Source organism: Ranitomeya variabilis, chromosome 4, assembly GCF_051348905.1.
Source record: "Ranitomeya variabilis isolate aRanVar5 chromosome 4, aRanVar5.hap1, whole genome shotgun sequence".
NCBI lineage: Eukaryota > Metazoa > Chordata > Amphibia > Anura > Dendrobatidae > Ranitomeya > Ranitomeya variabilis.
In genome coordinates, this window is record NC_135235.1 from 318,325,547 (window position 1) to 318,338,563 (window position 13,017).

The window sequence follows — 13,017 nt, forward strand, 5'->3', positions numbered from 1 at the left end:
TATTTGTAAGCCAAAACCAGGAGTGGGTGAAAAATACAGATGTGGTGCATATGTTTCTATTATACTTTTCCTCTGATTGTTCCACTCCTGGTTTTGGCTTACAAATACTGATGTAAAATACTGACCAAATACTGCTAGTGTGACGGCAGCCTTATGATGATAGTATTGTGTTTTTGTTTTTTTTTTGTTTTTTTTATTTCTGATCAGTATTGTAGTATTCAGTCACTATGTGGTGGTAATATGTGGTCTGGAAATGGTGTTGTGGTATTTGTCCCTTGTATGTGCTATTTGGTCACCAAGTGGTGGTAATATGTGGTCTGGAAATGGTGTTGTGGTATTTGTCCCTTGTATGTGCTATTTGGTCACCAAGTGGTGATAATATGTGGTCTTGACATGGTGCGGTGGTATTTGTCCTTTGTATGTAGTATTATTCGGTCACTATGTGGTCTGGTCATGGTGTGGTGGTATTTCTTCCTGTATGTGGTATTATTGGTCTTGGTATAGTGGATTGTGTTGTGTATGGCGGTCATTTGTTCTCTCTGATATTAATTAGGAGAAGATTCTTTATTTCCATTAGAGTTGTAATGCTTTGTACACAGCGGCGGAGATGCACTTACAGGGGTTTCCTGTGGAAAAAAGTAATCACCTCTCCACAGGATAAGTGATAACGTATTGATTGGTGGGGGTCTGACTGCTTGGACCCACTCCGCAAAATGTGGAACTTTTTATCCCCATTAGACTGGAGTGGCATGTCCGACTAGATCACTGATCCATTCATTCCCTTAGTGGCTGCACTTGTTTTTTTCTGGAAGCCCCAAAGAGAATGAATGGAGCTGCGGTCAGAAATCCCACCTGCCGCTGCATTTTAAAATAGTGATAAAAGTGTCCTGTCAGGGATAAAACTTCCCCATTCTTCCGATCGGTGCAATTTCTAATGGTCGGATCTAAGCGATCACCTATCCTGTGGAGCCCATGGATCAGTGATAACTTGTTTTAACCAAGAACCCCATTAATGTAAACTACCGTAATTATACATCCCAGTTATTGGGGTACACGGTAGATGTGCAGCAGCCGCCGGTGTTTTACAGCCGATGCTCCACTATAATGACAGATATTTGCATATAGCTGTAGGGTGGGCCCCTAGAGTCCATTCCTCTGGTGGGCCCCAGACACCCCAGTCCGACGCTGGTGTGGAGTGGCGGTATTTGTGGGCGGTCATGAAGGCTATGGGTTTTGGTGAGAGGTTCATACGTTGGGTGCAGCTGATGTATGCGTCTCCAAGAGCCAGGATACGGGTGAATGGCGTCTTGTCGGGGGATTTCCCTTTATATAGGGGAACGCGGCAGGGGTGCCCCTTGTCTCCTCTGCTGTTTGCAATTGCTGTTGAGCCCTTGGCGGTGGCAAAACGGAGGGACAGGGACGTAAAGGGGTTTCGGTATGGAAACTATGAAGAAAAAATAACCCTGTACGCTGACGACGTGTTATTGTTCTTGGAAGATGCACAGGAGTCTCTGGGGGCCGCTATGATCAGTATTTCTAAATTTGGGGCTCTTTCCGGATTATCTATTAATTGGGAGGTCTGTGGTGTTGCCCATGGACGCGGCGGCTCCTCTGACTCTTGACACTGGGTTCCCTTAAGAGTAGTACATGAGTTTAAGTATCTGGGCATTGTGGTTTCGGACAAAATAGAGGACTATGTGCGGCTCAACCTGACTCCTTTGCTTGGGAAGCTCCAGCAGAAGATTGGGGCCTGGAAGAAGCTATTTCTGTCGGTCGCAGGCAGAGCCAATTTGATCAAAATGATACTTATGCCTCAGCTCCTCTACATATTGCATAATGCTCCAGTGTGGCTGCCTCAGAGTAAATTTTATAGGATCAATACTCTATTTAGGGATTTAATTTGGAGGGGTGGATGGGCGCACATCAAATTGGAACATCTGCAAAGGGAAAAGGATGAGGGTGGTCTGGCGGTCCCCAATCCATGGATTTACTATATAGCATCTCAATGCCAGCACATGGTAGGTTGGGGAGAGCCAGAACAGAGCTCTTCAGCGGGGATAATCATTGAACACGCGGTAGGGAAGGGCCCATTGTTGGCCAGTCTTGAAGCAGGTAGATTCAGAATTAACCCCCAAAAATTCCCAACAATAGCTATGATGGGGAAAGTATGGCAGAAAATTAAGCAATGGAGGGGAGTAACAGAATTTACGAGATATACGCCAATTTGGTTTGAACCTAGGTTGGCAGAGCTCATGAGATTGCAGGGGTTCAGTCAGTGGAGGCGCATTGGCAATTTGGTTCGTGTCTCAGTTGCTTGATGGAGATGTTATTAAAAATTCAAGACACTTAGGACTGAGTTTCCTTTAACCCAGAAGTCATTCTTTCAGTACCTGCAGTTGAGACATGCCCTATACTGTCAAAATGAGGTGTCGCGCATGAATCTGCAGTCAGATAGCTTGTTGAATCTTATTGGGCCTCGGAGGAGTACGAGGGGGTTCATTACCTTGATGTACAGGGGTCTGATGGATACCTTTTTATTGAAGCATCCGTTAAGGATTAAGGAGAAATGGGTGGTGGATGTGGGCCCCTTGTCGGAGTCCCAGTGGGAGTCAATACTTCAATATATCCCCAGGGCTTCCCTGAGTGAGGCTGAGAGGGTGTCAGTTATACCTGGTGTATAGGGTGTACAGGACCCCGGCATGGATGAGGAAGGCAGGACTGAGAGGTGACTCAGAATGTCCCAGGTGTGGTGAGGAAGGCGCTGATCTGCTACATATGATGTGGTCGTGTGCTCGCCTACAACCCTTTTGGGTGAAGGTGCTTAACTTGATCCAGGAGGTGACAGGAGTAGCTGTGGTGCGTAACCCGCTGACTTGCCTTTTGGGCTGTATGGATGATATTGCTACGGATGAATGTGGAAGGCTGACTATCGCAAGATTGTTGTATGCTGCGAGAAAGCTTATAGCAATGCACTGGTTGGATGAAAAACCGCCAGAGAAAAAGGAATTTATCAACAAGATAAATTTTATTGTCCTTATGGAAAGAAATATATACAGTAAGAGGTCAGAATACAAAATTTGAAAATGTGTGGGGTGGATGGATGGATTACCCAGGTGTGGCATCTGCTGAGTTACTGCAAAGTAGAATGGGTGTTGTGTAGTTGATTCTGGGGGGACTCCTACATGTACAGGCGTTTTTGTAAAGCTTGTTATCTTTTCTCTAGAGGTGATGCTGTCAGATGGCTGTATTGGATAATGGGCAAGAGATTGGGGGGAGGGAGAGGGGGGTTGGTTAGATGATAAGAGTGGTGTTTAGTAAAATGAAAATATATTATCAGGTCATGTATCTAATGTATGGTATTTGTCTGGAAATTGTATCGGACCGTGTTAATGGCGTGTCATATGCTTTAATAAAAAATACATGATTTAAAAAAAAAAAAAAATTAACTTTTATTCGGTCTCCCATGACAGCACCACGAGAGAGGGGATCCGCCCTTCAGGAACGAGAAAACTGCAGACATTAAAAGGCGGCACCCCTCTCCTGCATTAGTTGGTTTCCTGTCCCTGACAGGGAAAACCTCGCCAGACATACCTTTTTGAAGAAGGTAGAAGATTGAAGCTTTGCCCGGGCCTGGCTGGCCAACTCGGGTAGCAAGGGTCCCCTGCCTCGGTCTGTCCGGTGTGCTGGAAGCGCCACACTGCAGGGGGACTGCAGGTGTAGGAGACAGCAGAGGAAGCAGCCTCCAGGAAGGAGAGCTAGCTTGAAGATGGTCCGTCGCTACGGGTGCTGGGTGAGTATGCCGCATCTGTCCCTGGGGTCCACGACCAGGCTAGCAGTGGTGTTTCCCGAAGGCGGTGGCCTGTGCGGTGGTGGGCTCGCGTGTCCATGTCGGGGCAGTTGCAGGGTGTCTGGCGTGCTGATGGCGGGGTCGTGACCTGTGATGTGGCCAGCGTGGGGTGAAGCCCAATGATGCAGGTGTGACGTGTCAGGCATGCGCTGTAGAGGCTGCAGCGGTCCTTGATGGCGTGCCCTGATGACATTATGGGGTCACTGGAAAACATGGTGGCCCCCGACAGAAGGTGCAGTGGGTTGTGCGGGATGCCATGCATGGAGCGGAGGTCTGGGGCCAAAGGGGAGGTAGCCTCACGTGGCCTGGGGGCGCAGTCATGGGGAGGGGCATTCAGCAGCCAGAAGGGCACCGGGCAGGCCATTGGAAAATCCTGCTGGCTGGGGGTGACCGGCTATTTAAGGAGGCCAGGATGGGGCCAGGTGCTTCCAGGTCCATTCTAAAATGGAGGCAGCAGCTCACCAAGAAGCCCCATGTAAGACCACCTAGCGGTGGTCGAGTAACAGTGGTCGTGCTGATGGCTTAAGGAATAGGCAGGACAAATCTCCCCCATAAGGACAACCCGGTGGCTGAGTACATACATACATACATACATACATACATACATTATCACGCAGCTACACATCACAGGTAAATTATATTTGGGAAAGTTCACTTGGTGGTATACTGCAAACCCCCCCCCCCCCCTCCAATCTTATTAGGGGAGGAAATGTACCTCTAAGGCCAAGCACAAGGAGTGTGCGGAGTGCCGCTGCCGGAGTACTATGAGGGGGGGGGAGCTGTGCCCACCATGCATACAGCTTTTAGTGTCAGAAGAGACTCCAGACTTTACATCCTTTTTAAAGGATCGATATTGACTTTTAGGATTGCGATTTCCAATAGGTGGCGCCAGAGTTCAAGTCCTCTCCCTTTCTGAAGAGGCTATTTTTATATTAATAATGGTACACCGCTCCTTGGGAGACACCACGTGGCGGCACACAGAAAACCTACCAGTTCATATTAGTCTACTGCTTAAACCCTCAGGTGATGTCATGTACAGTACAGAGCAAAAGTTTGGACACACCTTCTCATTTAAAGATTTTTCTGTATTTTCATGACTATGAAAATTGTACATTCACACTGAAGGCATCAAAACTATGAATTAACACATGTGGAATTATATACTTAACAAAAAAGTGTGAAACAACTGAAAATATGTCTTATATTCTAGGTTCTTCAAAGTAGCCACCTTTTTCTTTGATTACTGCTTTGCACACTCTTGCCATTCTCTTTATGAGCTTCAAGAGGTAGTCACCGGGAATGGTCTTCCAACAATCTTGAAGGAGTTCCCAGAAAAGCTTAGCACTTGTTGGCCCTTTTACCTTCACTCTGCGGTCCAGCTCACCCCAAACCATCTCAATTGGGTTCAGGTCTGGTGACTGTGGAGGCCAGGTCATCTGGCGTAGCACCCCATCGCTCTCCTTCTTGGTGAAATAGCCCTTACACAGCCTGGAGGTGCGTTTGGGGTCATTGTCCTGTTGAAAAATAAAAGATGCTGTGGTAGCCATGCTGGTTCAGTATGCCTTCAATTTTGAATAAATCCATAACAGTGTCACCAGCAAAGCATCCCCACACCATCACACCTCCTCCTCCATGCTTCACGGTGGGAACCAGGCATGTAGAGTCCATCCGTTCATCTTTTCTGCATCGCACAAAGACTCAGTGGTTGGAACCAAAGATCTCAAATTTGGACTCATCAGACCAAAGCACAGATTTCCACTTCCTTGTGTTGTTTAGCCCAAAAAAGTCTCTTCTGCTTGTTGTCTGTCCTTAGCAGTGGTTTCCTAGCAGCTATTTTACCATGAAGGCCTGCTGCACAAAGTCTCCTCTTAACAGTTGTTGTAGAGATGTGTCTGCTGCTAGAACTCTGTGTGGCATTGACCTGGTCTCTAATCTGAGCTGCTGTTAACCTGCGATTTCTAAAGCTGGTGACCCGGATAAACTTATCCTCAGAAGCAGAGGTGACTCTTGGTCTTCCTTTCCTGGGGCGGTCCTCATGTGAGCCAGTTTCTTTGTAGCGCTTGATGGTTTTTGCCACTGCACTTGGGGACACTTTCAAAGTTTTCCCAATTTTTCGGACTGACTGACCTTCAATTCTTAAAGTAATGATGGCCACTCGTTTTTCCTTACTTAGCTGCTTTTTTCTTGCCATAATACAAATTCTAACAGTCTATTCAGTAGTACTATCAGCTGTGTATCCACCAGACTTCTGCACAACACAACTGATGGTCCCAACCCCATTTATAAGGCAAGAAATCCCACTTATTAAACCTGACAGGGCACACCTGTGAATTGAAAACCATTTCCGGTGACTACCTCTTGAAGCTCATCAAGAGAATGCCAAGAGTGTGCAAAGCAGTCATCCAAGCAGAAGGTGGCTACTTTTGAAGAACCTAGAATATGAGACATATTTTCAGTTGTTTCACACTTTTTTGTTAAGTATATAATTCCACATGTGTTAATTCATAGTTTTGATGCCTTCAGTGTGAATTTACAATTTTCATAGTCATGAAAATACAGAAAAATCTTTAAATGAGGTGTGTCCAAACTTTTGCTCTGTACTGTACATGAGACCTATTCTGCGCTGATGAAATTCCAGAATGCCCGGACTATAGGATATAAGAATAAAATGGTTCTACTACATAAAGATATACGGCTAATGTGTTAGGAGATTAAAATAACTTTTTGTTTCTTTTTTTCATAAGAATTTCCAGTTAAGAAGAACAGAAAATGTGCATTAAAACTGAGAAAAAAAACAAAATACGGAGAAAGTAGAAGAGGTGGAAAATAGAAGAGGTAAGTGTGACAAAGGACTCCATGTAGGATGACGTCAGTGAGAAGAATTAATGTGGAGCAGACGTTATCTGCCAGTGGTGGGATTGTCACATGTATGATGGCGGACAATGATCTGTACCTCTGCATGGATAAGATCCCTGTACTGTCCTGTCCCAGTGACACCAGACCATTATCCTCCAATATGGAGTCCCATTACTTACATTAGTTTTATATGTCTTCTTGTAGGTTCCATCATCTGCCTGGTGATATCATCCTTTTGGTGTGGATTTTCCAAGGCTGCTCACTTCATCCGGGAAGCTGCACTCCTGCCGGCTGCCGCTGAGGCACAAAAAATACCTCATAGAAAGAAAACCTCCACATGTAGGGCCCTGAGGGAAGTACAGCAACTCCACCATCATGGCTGTACCTGTGTGGGAGGACTTGTGCCATCTACCTGTGGCCTTCTGCCCAGCAGAAGACAATGACCCCTCCAAAAACATTGATTAATTCTTCCATACAATTCTTTTTTAAAAAAAACAAAAAAACTACATTTGAAATTTCTTTGCATTTAATATTACTAACATTTATGGCATATCAATGATATACAACATACATGTCTGATTAGTAAGGTCTGAAATGGAGGAATGTTGGTTCCTTGTATTCTATTAATCCTTTAAAACCTGGAGAAGAGGACTAGTGATTCTGGTCCAATTACGGGTGTGGAGGCACAGAGGGTCGGATTCATCATTGCATTTCTGCCAGTTTTTTGGCATTATTACTACTTAGTGGTGAGCAAGCACTAAAATGCTCGGTACTCCAATCGAGCAGGTCAGGCTTGAGTAACGAGTATAATGGAAGTCAATGGGGAAACTCCAGCATTTTTTCAACAGACCCTAACAGGAGGGCTGAAGAGGGAAATGAAAATCGCTGAAATGGATGGAAGCGGCTCTTAAATAGAATGGAAACAGAATGAGGAAGACGCCTGGACGAATCTCTGACTCCCAGGTCGCTGCTGGGAACAATGTTGTCAGAGTAATACTCCACTTTTACTGACAATAAAACATACAGAACTGAAGATAAAATGGATTTTACAGGAAAAGTGTTAGGAAACATTCTTTCCTGTATGATGACTTGTATATAAGGCAAAATTAAAAACAGAAAAAAACCTGCCTCATCCGCCCATTAATAGCCGTACCATCTCTCATCATATGTCCCCGTCGCCTGTGTCTACAGTAGATGACATAGTAGACGGGGAAATAAAATTACACCCACCGATAGTCAATTTTAACATTTTCCTACCTTATCTGGGCATGTGCTGCATGTGACATGGTCAGACACATCCTTGTGTAATTTATGAAAGACGGACTCTGAAACACACAGAGCCTATGTGGACAATGCAAGAACTGCCAAATATTAGAAGAAAGAAGGACTCCGATACACCCTGTACCAGACATTAAGGAGGGCCTCATACACATTCTGTTCAAATTGTTAGTTAGTGCGACTCCTAGACTAATAAAGCCTATGCACGAAGTGCAAGGGCTGCCAAAAATTAGAAGGAGGGACTGCAATAACACCCTGGAAGACATGTAATGGAGAAGAAAAAATTACCATTTTTAAGGAGAGACTTCTAGACTGGTAAAGCCTATGCACTAAGGGCAAATAGCTGACGAAGCTTGTGTGAAACGCGTGTTGGGGCTTGGAGACCACACTATACACATTCCTACCTGGTCATCACTTGATGTAAGCACACTGCCTGTTATCATATGGGACATTACCCTCATTGGAGTATATAGGGACATTAGGATCTTTTCTTCAATTTTTGTAAGCATCTTTTCACATATATATGTTAGTGTATGGTTGTGCTCTATTTGGGCACTCTTTCTTCATTGTATTATTATAATCTATTATTGTTTTAAATATTTTTTTAAAAAATATATGATTTATGAGACTTATCAATCACAGTAATGCCAGTAGCCCACTTGTTCATTGGCTGTCTGACAATATTAGGGACGGGGACTCAACCCAGCAACCGCAATACTCGATCTAGTAATGAGAGTACCCGATGCTCCATCGAGTATTGGGCAGTGGGGAGTACACTCACTCATCACTATTACTTCTCAAATAATGACTTTTGGGCCAAATTCATCAAACAATTTGTTCATTTTTTAAGTTGTATGGCTTTTCCATATGTTTAAGACAAATTCATGAAATTTCTAAAAAGTCGACAAATTTAGCTCAGCTCTACTCCAGTCCCCCACTGGAGTGATTTTATGTATGACAGTTATTTTAGTGCATTTTTCATATCCTTTAACAGAACTTTTCCAGCTGAAAGGACAATACTGGATTTTGTGCTAAATTCATGATTTACATGTACCATTTTGATTAATTTTAATTAAAAAAAATCTGAAAGCCACAGGTCGAAAAGAAAAAGCGATTTATTTATTTTTTTTTATTTTTTTTTTAAAACTGCCATTGATGAATTAGGGCCTCGAAGTAGCGTTTTCTATTGGAAACTGCTTAAGGAAATATTTTTTCTTTGAAGAGTTTTTCTTCCGTGCTTCCTGTGGATGACGAGTGCTACATCATCCACACAGTGTTCCCCGACATCGCCCTCCTGCGCAGGCGTACTTCGGTGCCCAGACTAGGACAGAGTACAGTACTTCAGTGCACATGTGTCACGGCTCTTTGACCTTTAGCGATTAAGGTAAACACAAGTGCAGCACCCCAGAGTCTGGTCGTTGCAGTAACGTCGCTCTTCCACCAGGGGGAGTGATGGTACGTCTGATTGTACTAAAAGAGTTCACCTTGCCAGGTATCACAGTCACACATTACACTTCACACTCCGGCCACCAGGGGGAGCAAAAGGTCCTATCTACTAGGCCACTCCTCACACATGGGTAAAACTGGGGGTTGGATAGGAAGTTAGGTCAGAAAGCAGCCTGGTAGAGTTCCAGGGAGGACCTGTCAGGTGTGGGATCCTGACAGCAGCCTAGCAAGAGACAGATCATTACGGAGCCGCGCCTGCACTACATTGCGGCGGCATCCTAAGAAAGGACAAGAAGCGGAGTATATTGTGGAGAAGTGAGAAACGGGATCACAGCACTAGGAGATAACACCGGGAGGAGTCGTACCCTAAGATCGGCAACATCCTTCTGAGGCGCGTAGCCGGTGGCCGGAACACCGAGGTAGTACTGACTACACGCATTACTCCGGATAGCGACAGGGGCAGCTAATTCCAAGTTGGCTGTCCACCCTTTACACCTACGAAGACAACGGAGGCAAGTTGTGGGAGAGGGGCGTCTCTAGGGTCCCTATAAACTAACTCCAGGCCTACCCCGTCATACGGGTGCGTCCTATCCATATCATCTGGGGGACGGAGAGAGAACATCAGAAACAGATTCAAGAGTTGTGAGGACTATCCCGTGGTGCTCAGCAGGGAGGTACTACAACACACAGGCGCTGGTAGGAAGGCTACTGATTTCCACCTGCAAAGGGAACTCTGGATGTGCCTTCGGACCGGCCGGTCTCAGCCAGCCCTGTTAACAGTACTCTGGATTGTGGACGCTGAAGTCTACAGTAAAAGGTAAAGAGACTGCAACCTTGTGTCCTCGTTATTCACTGCGACCTACACCATTACCATCTACTCGTCAAGGGAAGCCCTGGGGACATACTTCACCTGTGGGAAGGTATACCATCTAGCTGCCATTCCATCACCCCAGAGGACCCCTAGCAGCGTCGGTCACCCTGACCGAACACCACAGGTGGCGTCACGAACACTTGACAGACTTCTACCTACACCTTTAATTGGACGCCCCTTAGCAGGGCCACGGACCGGGTCGGGCCACCGTGACATCCCCAGAACCGAGACAGAGGGACCCGGTACCGAGTACCCCATTGCCCTGCATCTGGGGGCGCTCCAAATTTTGGCGTCACGAACAGGATCTACTTAAGCCTGAGAATCAGGTCATGTGTGCCTTGGAACTGTGTCTGAATTGTGCTTGAACTGTGTACTGCCATTTGCCGCCAAAATCCGCCATTGCCGCGCCGTGTGGAGCGCGAGGGGAGGAGCCACAGCTTTGTGGGTGGAGCCGGCCGAAAAGAGTGCGAAGCGGGAAGACGGGTGCTGTGCTGCTGCCTGGAAAGCCGGAAGTGGAGATGCAGTGAAGTGCTGACCCCAAGGGGACCCCCCGACTTCCACCAGGTTAGCAGAAGGGAGGAGCGGCCATGTCCGACCCGGAAGGGGAGGCAGCGGTGGTCGCAGCCGCAGATGCAGAAGCCCCTCTAGGCCCCACAGTAGGCGCAGCCGCGGGCCTGGTACCGCCACCAGGTCCTGCAGGGCTTGCCGCTCCCATCAGCCAGCCGGACACCGCCGCAGCTACGGCGGCCATAATGCCCTTCTCCTTGCCATACATACCTGGAGCAGCCTGGTCCCACCATACTCGGGAGAATCGCATACATTAACTGACTTTAAAGAAGGGATCTGCAGCCTGGTTGAGTTTTATCCCCTGACAGAGCCTCAGAAAGTTCACATGATATTTGGAGCGGCCCTGAAGGAAGTAAAGTCCTGGCCCGCTGCAGATAAGAGAACTGCGCAGCAGGTCTTTGCGAAGCTTAAAACCACCTTTGACACCCGCACCGCCACAGAAATTAAATTGACGTTCTATGGGTGCAAGCAGAGACCGCAGGATAGCTTACAGTACTATGCCCTTAATCTCCAGGAGGCATTGCGGGCCATCAAGCAGAATGACCCAAACAGCATGCAAGATGAGGATAAACTCTTAAAGGAGCGGTTCATCGAGGGACTCCTGTGCAGTCACCAAAGGGCCCAACTGCACCTCATGGCTATGTGTCATGAATCCCAATGGCTAGGGATAGCACAGGACAAGCAAAGTACAAATATATTACGGACGAGCTCTAGGGTGATGGAACCTGGGCTGACCGCTGCCCTACGCCTGACAAACGCAACTAGAGATAGCCAGGGAGCGTGCCTACGTTGGTTCTAGACGCCACGCACCAGCCTAAGAGCTAACTAGCACTGCAGAGAAAATAAAGACCTCACTTGCCTCCAGCGGAATGAACCCCAAAAGATATAGTTGCCCCCCACATGTATTGACGGTGAAATGAGAGGAAGGCACACACATAGAGATGATATATATAGTTTTAGCAAATTGAGGCCCGCTGTAAACTAGAAAGCAGAACGATACAAAAGGGGACTGAGCGGTCAGCAAAAAACCCTAATCAAAAAAAACATCCTGAGATTACAAGAACCCATGTGCCAACTCATGGCACATGGGGAGAGCCTCAGTCCACTAGAGCTACCAGCTAGCATAGAGACATAATAAGCAAGCTGGACAAAAAACCAAACAACTGAAAATCAGCACTTAGCTTATCCTGAAAGATCTGGGAGCAGGTAGGCAGGAACCAAACAGAGCACATCTGAATACATTGATAGCCGGCAAGGGAAATGACAGAAAGGCCAGGTAAAATAGGAAACACCCAGCCACTGATGGACAGGTGGAAACCAAAGGCCGCAACCCACCAAAGTCACCCAGTACCAGCAGTAACCACCAGAGGGAGCCCACAAACAGAATCCACAACAGTACCCCCCCCTTGAGGAGTGGTCACCGAACCCTCACGAGAACCCCCAGGGCGATCAGGATGAGCTCTATGGAAGGCGCGGACCAAATCAGTCGCATGAACATCGGAGGCGACCACCCAGGAATTATCCTCCTGACCATAACCCTTCCACTTAACCAAATACTGGAGTTTGCGTCTGGAAACACGAGAATCCAAGATCTTCTCAACAACATACTCCAATTCTCCCTCCACCAGCACCGGAGCAGGAGGCTCAACCGAAGGAACAACGGGCACCTCATACCTCCGCAACAACGACCGATGGAACACATTATGAATAGCAAACGATGCTGGGAGATCCAAACGAAAAGATACAGGGTTAAGAATCTCCGAGATCCTATAAGGACCGATGAACCGAGGCTTGAACTTAGGAGAAGAGACCTTCATAGGGACAAAACGAGAAGACAACCACACCAAATCCCCAACAAGAAGTCGGGGACCCACGCGGCGACGGCGATTAGCAAACTGCTGAGTCTTCTCCTGAGATAACTTCAAATTGTCCACCACCTGATTCCAAATCTGATGTAGCCTGTCCACCACCACGTCCACTCCAGGACAATCCGAAGGCTCCACCTGACCAGAGGAAAAACGAGGATGAAACCCCGAATTACAAAAAAAAGGAGAGACCAACGTGGCCGAACTAGCCCGATTATTAAGAGCAAATTCGGCCAGTGGCAAAAAAGCAACCCAGTCATCTTGATCAGCAGAAACAAAACACCTCA

The 13,017-nt window shown here is 46.8% G+C and overlaps 1 long non-coding RNA gene across 1 annotated transcript; it reads left to right on the forward strand.

Annotated features, from left to right (window-relative positions):
- Positions 1-3,307: 3,307 nt before the first annotated feature.
- On the forward strand, positions 3,308-9,664 carry LOC143768896 (uncharacterized). The gene is made up of 3 exons (XR_013214104.1): positions 3,308-3,790; positions 6,592-6,682; positions 6,908-9,664. It is a non-coding gene; the product is annotated as an uncharacterized LOC143768896 (long non-coding RNA).
- Positions 9,665-13,017: the final 3,353 nt, after the last annotated feature.